The sequence below is a fragment of the Apaloderma vittatum genome, unplaced genomic scaffold (genome assembly GCF_000703405.1).
Source record: "Apaloderma vittatum isolate BGI_N311 unplaced genomic scaffold, ASM70340v1 scaffold11826, whole genome shotgun sequence".
NCBI lineage: Eukaryota > Metazoa > Chordata > Aves > Trogoniformes > Trogonidae > Apaloderma > Apaloderma vittatum.
This window is the reverse complement of record NW_009720074.1, coordinates 1-8,017: the sequence shown is the minus strand read 5'-3', so window position 1 is coordinate 8,017 and position 8,017 is coordinate 1.

Genomic DNA, 8,017 nt, shown 5'->3' with positions numbered 1-8,017 from the left:
GAGTGGCTGATAGGCCGGAGGGTTTGTGCCATCCAGAAGGACGCCCAGAGAAACGGGCTGACAGGCGTCTCACAGAGTTCAGCAAAGACAGATGCAAAGCTCTGAAGCTGGGGAGGAACCACTCCATGCCCTGGCATGGGCCAGGGGCTGACTGGCTGCAAAGCAGCTTTGGAGTAAAGGACCTGGGGGTCCTGGTGGACAAGCTGAATACAAGCCAAGAATATGCCCTTGCACGAAGAAGGCAAATGGTACCGTGGGCTGTGTTAGGATTGCCAGTAGATCCTTCCCCTCTACTCAGCACTAGTGAGGCACACCTGAAATGCAGGGTACAGCTCTGGGCTTCCAAGTACAAGACACGGAGCTACTGGAGAGAGTCTAGCAAAAGGCCACTTTGATAATTAAAGGACTGAAGCATTGTTCCTATGAGGAAAGACTGAGAGAGCTGGGACTTGCTCAGCTTCAAAAAGGGGCTTAGGGAGGAATCTCATCAATATGTACAAACATCTGAAGGGAGGGCGTAAGGAAGACCAAGCCAGGCTCTTTTCAGCAGTGCCCAGCGACAGGATCAAAGGCAATGGGAACAATTTGAAACAGAGGATGTGTTCCCTCCGAACATCTGGAAACACTTTTTTACTATGAGGGTGACTGGCACAAGTCACCCGTAGAGCTTGTGGAGTCTCCATCCTTGGAGATATTCAAAAGCCACCTGGATTTAGTCCTCGGCAAACTGTTATAGGTGGCCCTGATTGAGCAGGGGAGGTGGAGCAGATGACCTTCAGAGGTTTCTGCCAACCTCAACCATTCTGTGATTCTGTGACAATTCTAGAAAATAGTACAGGTTACACATGCTTCCACCTGGAGAAAGCTTTCAACCTTTAAGATGTTATGATGGGCATACAGTGGTGACAGTATCACTATTTATGCTGATCTAACCTGATTTGTCAATAACCATTTCATTGAGTAGTTACAGACACATTTCAGGAGCACTACAGATAGTCAAGCGCCCATTAGAGTGTATATTGCATTTTACTTTCATCAAGGGGATACAGGCAATGAGGCTAAGAAGTCATATAATGATTTTCAAGTCTAGGCCATAGCTGTTCTTCAAACGATGCAGGGCTTCTACAGCATTATGTCTGCTTTATGTATAGTGTCATCAGGATTCCTTCATGAATTTTACATCTGTCCACTAGGCTCTTCAACTAAGCAAAGCCCTAGATGCAAATGGACATATAAGTATTAACCCTTTCTTCAGAGAATGATCCTACAGAAAACAGCCTACAGAGTATTAAAACATTAAATGAAAATATCTTTCAAATCAACCATAAAGTACACTTAACCATGGAAGCAACCAGAAATACAGAACAGTTGTCTTAATCTATCAGCTTATTCAAAGCAAAAATGTATGATGGCAAGAAAGCCCCAAAGCCTATCTGACTACTTTTCAATGCAATTTTTATATAGTCAAATAAAGCCATCTAAATTGTAGAAGCAATTTTATCAGAGGAAAACTAAAAGCTTACTGCTTTTCCACACCACCTCAAAATATGTATATGACACTAATTATCAGAACTTTGATAACTGTGCAAACAATGGGGGACAATAAACTCATCCATCAAAAGTATGCTATACAACTCCTTTCATCCAGAATTACCACATTTGCTTTTGCTTCCTATAACCAGAATGGATATAAACCAGGAAAAATTGACAAGGTACTTTTTCAGGAAGGCTTTTTAAAATGAAGCTTGTGTGTCACCTTTTCCAAAAAAAAGCTAACAAGGAGAGTACCCTTTGGAGAAGAGAGAATAATACTGGTGTATTCACGAACAACATTTTGGGAAACGTGTTATCAACCCGCTACACCTGCACCAGAAGGGCTTCCATGACAAAAAGGGCTTTGTCAGGCTTTACTGTCATCACTGATTCTTGTGCTAGCTTACCTCTATCTATGCTGTCAAACCTCTGGGACACGAGCTTAGCCAGACTGGATCCTGGTTCCACATTAGAATGAGACCTGGCATCCCCACTCTTGGGGGTCTGGTCAGTGGAAGGAAATGTGGGTTCCTGAAGCACGCAGGAGAGATGGATCTCCTTGGAGGCGCCTCAGAAGGAATGGCAGGAAGATGAGAACTGGAGTGCTCCATGGAGATCATTCCTTGGCCAAGACACTGCCTCTCAGCCCTGCTACGCTATTATGTATAAAAGGAGACCACCAGTTTCCTAAAATATCAGATCCATACTACCATTATCCAAAATTTCCCACTAAAATAACCTAAAAATGGTTAGTGATGTATGTGTGTGCATACTTCTAACCACCAATTAAAAAACAATATTGCATGTAAAATTCTTAACTGAATGCAGGAACTGCATCACTCCCAATTTTAAATTAAAATGTTGCAACTGTATGCCCTATTAAAGGCTGCTAGCAAACTGTTTGACCACTGTACCCAGAAAATGACGATTCTCAAGCAATCAAATTCCATTTGAAGGCAAAATTAACCAAATAAATTCCATGAAGAAATCTAACGTACGTAAAGCAGTAGCAAGCGTGGGCCCTGAAACATCAGCATATCATGGCCCTGGGGATCCATCAGTTAAGAAATGATCTGTCAAGTTCTTTTCATAGAAAAAAAAAAACAGCAGGAAAAGGAAACTTGTATCAACAGGTTGAGGGTTTAGATAAGAAAGAATAACTATGCTTCCACTTCGTGCCCTATCAACTTGTTTAGAGCATGTCTACATAAATATTATTCATTCATTGGTAGTAGTTCATACAAAAGTAGAGACAGTCATGTATAGATCACTTAATCTACTCACATCACAATTTCTAAATCAGGACAACTCTACCTCATTCTTTTTTGTACAGTTAATTCTCTCATTTGAAAGGGCAACATGGCTAAACAATTACGTGACACGACACTTCCACAGAGGATTGGAAGAATTTCAGCATACATGGACAATAATCCATGTGTTTTAGAGTTTCAAATCCTGTGCTATGCCCTTGGTGTCCACACTAAATCCTGGCAGTCTGTTAGTCTGTGTCCATAATCACAGAATCATAGAACTGTCAGAGTTGGAAAGGACCTTAAAGATCATCTAGTTCCAAGCCCCCTATCATGGGCAGGGACATCCCTCACTAGATCAGGCTGCTCAGAGCCCCATTCAGCCTGGCCTTAAAAATTCCAGGGACAGGGCTTCCACCACCTCTCTGGGCAACCTGTTCCAGTGTCTCATCATCTTCATGGTGAAGAACTTCTTCCTAACGTCCAGTCTGAATTGACTCATCTTTAGTTTTAGTCCATTCCCTTTAGTCCTACCACTACCCACTTTCAGTCTGTATCTCACATCTCCTAATTAGTTATTACTACCTCCTGCCTGCTTCTGATGGCTTCATCCTGACTTAGAAGCAAAAAGTACTGCACAGAAGAGAACCATGAAGAAGCAGTTGACATCCCTTGCCCCATGCAGACGCCCTACAGAAGCAATTGTTTCTAAGTAGTCAGGTGGTGCTGAGCTACTGGACTGACAGCCAGGAGGTGGAAGATCTGAAACCACCTCAAGCTGAGAGCCATGTACGTCCCACAGACACACAGCAATGTCACCCACACACTCAAGCACATAAACATGACAGTCTTCGCTGTTCCTCATACCTCAGCATGACAGGCTCAGACCTTTGGTAAAACTTCTCAGCTTTAAAAATGAAGTTTGGCTTGAAAATAGAGTCATTTTCATGAAGCAGCCAAAGCCTGTATGTTGGCCAGGGAAAAGACTACTGACTTTGAAGGCATCGATTATTTCAGATTTCAGATACAAGCTATCAGTATCCCTTCTGAGTAATGGAAAATGAATGTCTGCAATGCTGAAAATTGCTTTGTAAGTAGAAAAAGAAAAAAAAAAAAAGAAACTAAACCACCAGCTGCCAAAAAAACTTCTCCTCCGCCCTTAAATAAAATCACTCTCCTGCCCGTAAAGGGAATAGATTTTCACAATGCACTGTTTTCTCAGCAGTGTTATTTGCTATTTTGGTAATTTATGCTAATCTGATACTTTGGCCATTTCCCACTTGCCACAGCCACTTTATTTTGTTAAATTTTGTGGGGGTAGAGAAAAACACGTGGAGACAAGGTGAAACAACTCAACTAATGCAGTCCCAACCACAGACCGGGAGAGACTTGCCCGCGATTCTCACTGTGAAATCCTCCACAATTCACAGTTTGAAATGATATGTAAAGCATGTGGAAGGCAAAAGACAGAGCTGAAGTATTGTACCTTGCTGTTTGAGACCAATAGCTGACTTTGGAACTATCATTTTACATTTCTTGAAGGCACAGCACTTGCTGAGGTACAAAAAATGAGGTCTGCATAGCGTCAGGCTATGGCTGCACACACCTAGAGAGATCAATCTTTCAGATGAAGCGAGCCAGAAATCCTCTCTGCTGTAGGTAGCCATTCAAGGTTCTCTAAAGACTTTTATTAAAGGTTCCCTAAAGCGTTTCACCCGTACCTGGAGGAAAATTGTCTTCTTCCTGCTGCAGAGAGTGATAATTCATTGTCAGGATAAAAAAGTCCCACGTGTGGCTGCATTTCAGCGGGCTGTTAATGTCATTTCTATAGTGCTTTGTGAGAGTATCTGCGTGAAGGAAAACAATTACGATCCTTTCTCCCTCAGAGAGAGTCTATGTCCTTATCTAATAAGGAAGGAAGGAAGAGACAGCCTGTACAAAGGTTGGCCTGATAAAGGTTACTCCTGTCCACTTTCAAATCCCAGACTGTTTTCAAAATGAGAATCATGTAGTGAAGAATTACAGACTGAACTAATCTTGTTTTCTGTTACGACACTTATTTGAGCTCCATCTGCCCTCACCCTAACAAAAATCTGCTGGTAAAGAACAAATAGGGCAACCATCAGATGCAGAGGCCAAGCATCACCAGTTCTGAACCAGACATGAAAAGTCATCAAGGAAACAGTCTATTTTTAAAACACCTTAATAAAAATTAAAGAATGAATTAATTAAGATGAAGAAATCAGCTGCCTCCTCAAGCAGAGCTATGGTATCTGGCTGTAATTTACATGTGAAACCTTCAACTATGAGCAGTCTAAATGTCCAAAAGACTTAATGGAAGCAAGACAATGGTTATTTTTGGCAGGGAGCATTGCACTAAATACAATATGCTCTCTAGGAAACTACTGTTTCCTAAACTTGAAAACATAAAAAGAAAATGTAGACTTAGAAGGATCTGAGATTCACTGTGGCCAGCTGAGCAAAGACCTCTCTGCTCCATGCCCAGCTGCTGAAGCATGTCAAGAAGGAAGGATGGGCACAGGGCTTCCAGGGGTCCAGTGGTGGGCTCCAGGGGCTCACAGGGAGCTGAGGGGACTCAGACTCTTTGGAGGGACTGAAAGACTATGTCACCAAAAAGAAAATATGTAACATTTTATGCCTATTTTAAATTCAGTGGAGAAAGAGACACGTTGTCAAAAGACATTTTAAAGTATGTAGAGCTCCACTGTTTCTGGCACACTACAGTCCAATGATGACTAAAGCTGAGAGGAAACAAAGCTCATTTTTTGTCAGATCCTAAAACACTAGGAAAGGCATAAAGGTGTATTTCCTTTGGAATACAATTCTGCCTTCAAATGGAAGACAAGACAGGGACAATTTCACTGTTTTTAAAGAGATATATCTTCCTCTGGCTACTGTTAAAGCTTTAATAACCTAATTTCTCAAGAGTTAATAAGAGAAGTTTTGGAAAACAGTTTTTACCCTGTATGAAGCATACTTTTAAAAAAAACCCCACAGAATCCAAATGTCCTGGAGTGAGTATCTCCAGATTTCCTATTGCAATACACAAGCATCTTCATCTAATCACCCTGTCAGAGCCAGCATCTGGGAGAGCACAGAAACGCCTGCTGGAAGGACACATAGCATTAAATCTAACAGGATAGGAAACAGTGCTTTGACTGAGAAATAGATTTTTACATGCTTTCATGTCATATCATGCTACAAATACTCACTGTCTATGATAAGGAGGCCATAAAGATCTATGTGAGACTGCCTTGCTTGTATGTTCCCAGTGTGTGACCGTGCATAACTATTAATGTGCTTGGAGGACAAAAACATTCTTTTAAGACTAAAACTGATTAGCTCCCCTGACTGAATCAGAGCAGAATAATAACAATTTTCATGATACCCATCAAGTAGGAAAAAAACACTAACCAAAAAAAAAACCAAAGAAAAATAAATCAAAACCATATTTAAAAATCTTTTCACATGGGAAATAAGAAATCATTATTTGAACTAGAATTTGAGATGTTTAAAAGCCTGTATCATCTACATTGATGGCATATTCTATGATATATAGTTGGCAATCCGTATCATATCACATATACAAAGAAACAATTTGTAATACTCCAGCTTCAGACAAGATGAACAAAAGTGGCAGCTCTGAAGGAAGAGGTGTTGTATAGAACAAAGTATTTGGTAATGTTTGGGAAACAGCAAAGATTCAGAGAGAGACACATTATTCTGAAAGAATATAGCCCATAATCCAAGGGATGAGGATTAGTTATAAAAATTTTGGGGAGTGTTCATGGTATAAACTTTTCAGTGTTATTAATGCATGGAAAGAAGAAGAAATAAAACATGCTGTTTGTTCTATCACTACAATGACCATGGAACCCTCGACTACTGCTTCTAGAAGAAAGAGTTAGTCTTGATGTACTTATAAAAAAGCCCAGGATTTCAGTTTTTATTTTTAGATCTGATTTTCCAAATCTAAAGAGCTAAGACATGCTGATGTGATGCCAACTTTCAGATATTTGCTGAACACTGAGAAGCGCTCTGGAAATACAACTAAACTTAGTTGCTGGGTATTCAGGCAATCCACCCCAGATGCCTCCTGAAGTCCTTGGGTGAAGCACTACTAAGTCTAGGTATTCAATCAACACAAAGGTGGGTTACAGAAGGGAAGAGCAAGGAGACATGATTTCTTTATGAAAATGCAGAACACTATTCATGCTGCTAGTGCAAATTCTTAATATTAAAAATGTGCCCTTAATATAACTGAAATAGCTTATCTTGTATCAGCTTATTATTCTGTAAATCTGTATAGCCTGTAATATAATTGCTGGTCTCTTTATTAATTCACATCTCTGGCTTCCGAAAAAGCAAACCAAAAAATACCCACTGTCAGAATGTATCAAAGCATGTAGAAGGGAACAAATAATGGGAAATCATAAAAGAACAGTCCAGGTCGTTGTGTGATGACACAAGTGACATCTTCCCACGGATGCCAGAAGCAATTCGCTGCCATTTGACCAGGCAGAGGTATTCCTTCTGGGACTATTCAGAATATAATTTTCATCTCATTGTTTCCACTCCAGTTCCCATTCCATATAAACAAATGCAAAAATATTTGCAATAGTATATGCTGTGAGGTTGCACAGTTTTATTTATAGATGATAGATCATGTTGCTTTTTTAACTGTACCACTAACATCTCTGTTATTGTTTTATCAATTTGATATTTAAACATTATCTTGGCAACAGCTAAACAGTCTAAATCTGTAGGTATTCCTTTATACAAATATACACATCTATTCATGTGTAAGTGTATATTTATATATCCGTATATATGCAAATAGTTTTAAAAAAACCCAAGACGTTCAGTCAAATTAGGTTAAGTTATTAATTTGTCATAGAGTATTTACTTGGACAGAAGCATTTTAGAGTTTACTGGATGGATGTGGTATCAGACTTTAGATACACCTATCCATGTATGTCAGGGAAAGACATACTAGATTTTTTTATCCCTCAAAGTCATGTTACTGCTTCTTTTTGTAGAATGAGCAGGCTGCATGATCTTAAAATGTTTGCCCTTTTTTACAGATGCATTTAAAAATCTCTGGTTTATATTGAAATAAATAATAATAATAAATAAAAATAAATAATAATAAATAATGTATAACATAATACATAATATAATAATAATAAATAATAATAAATAATATTAAATAA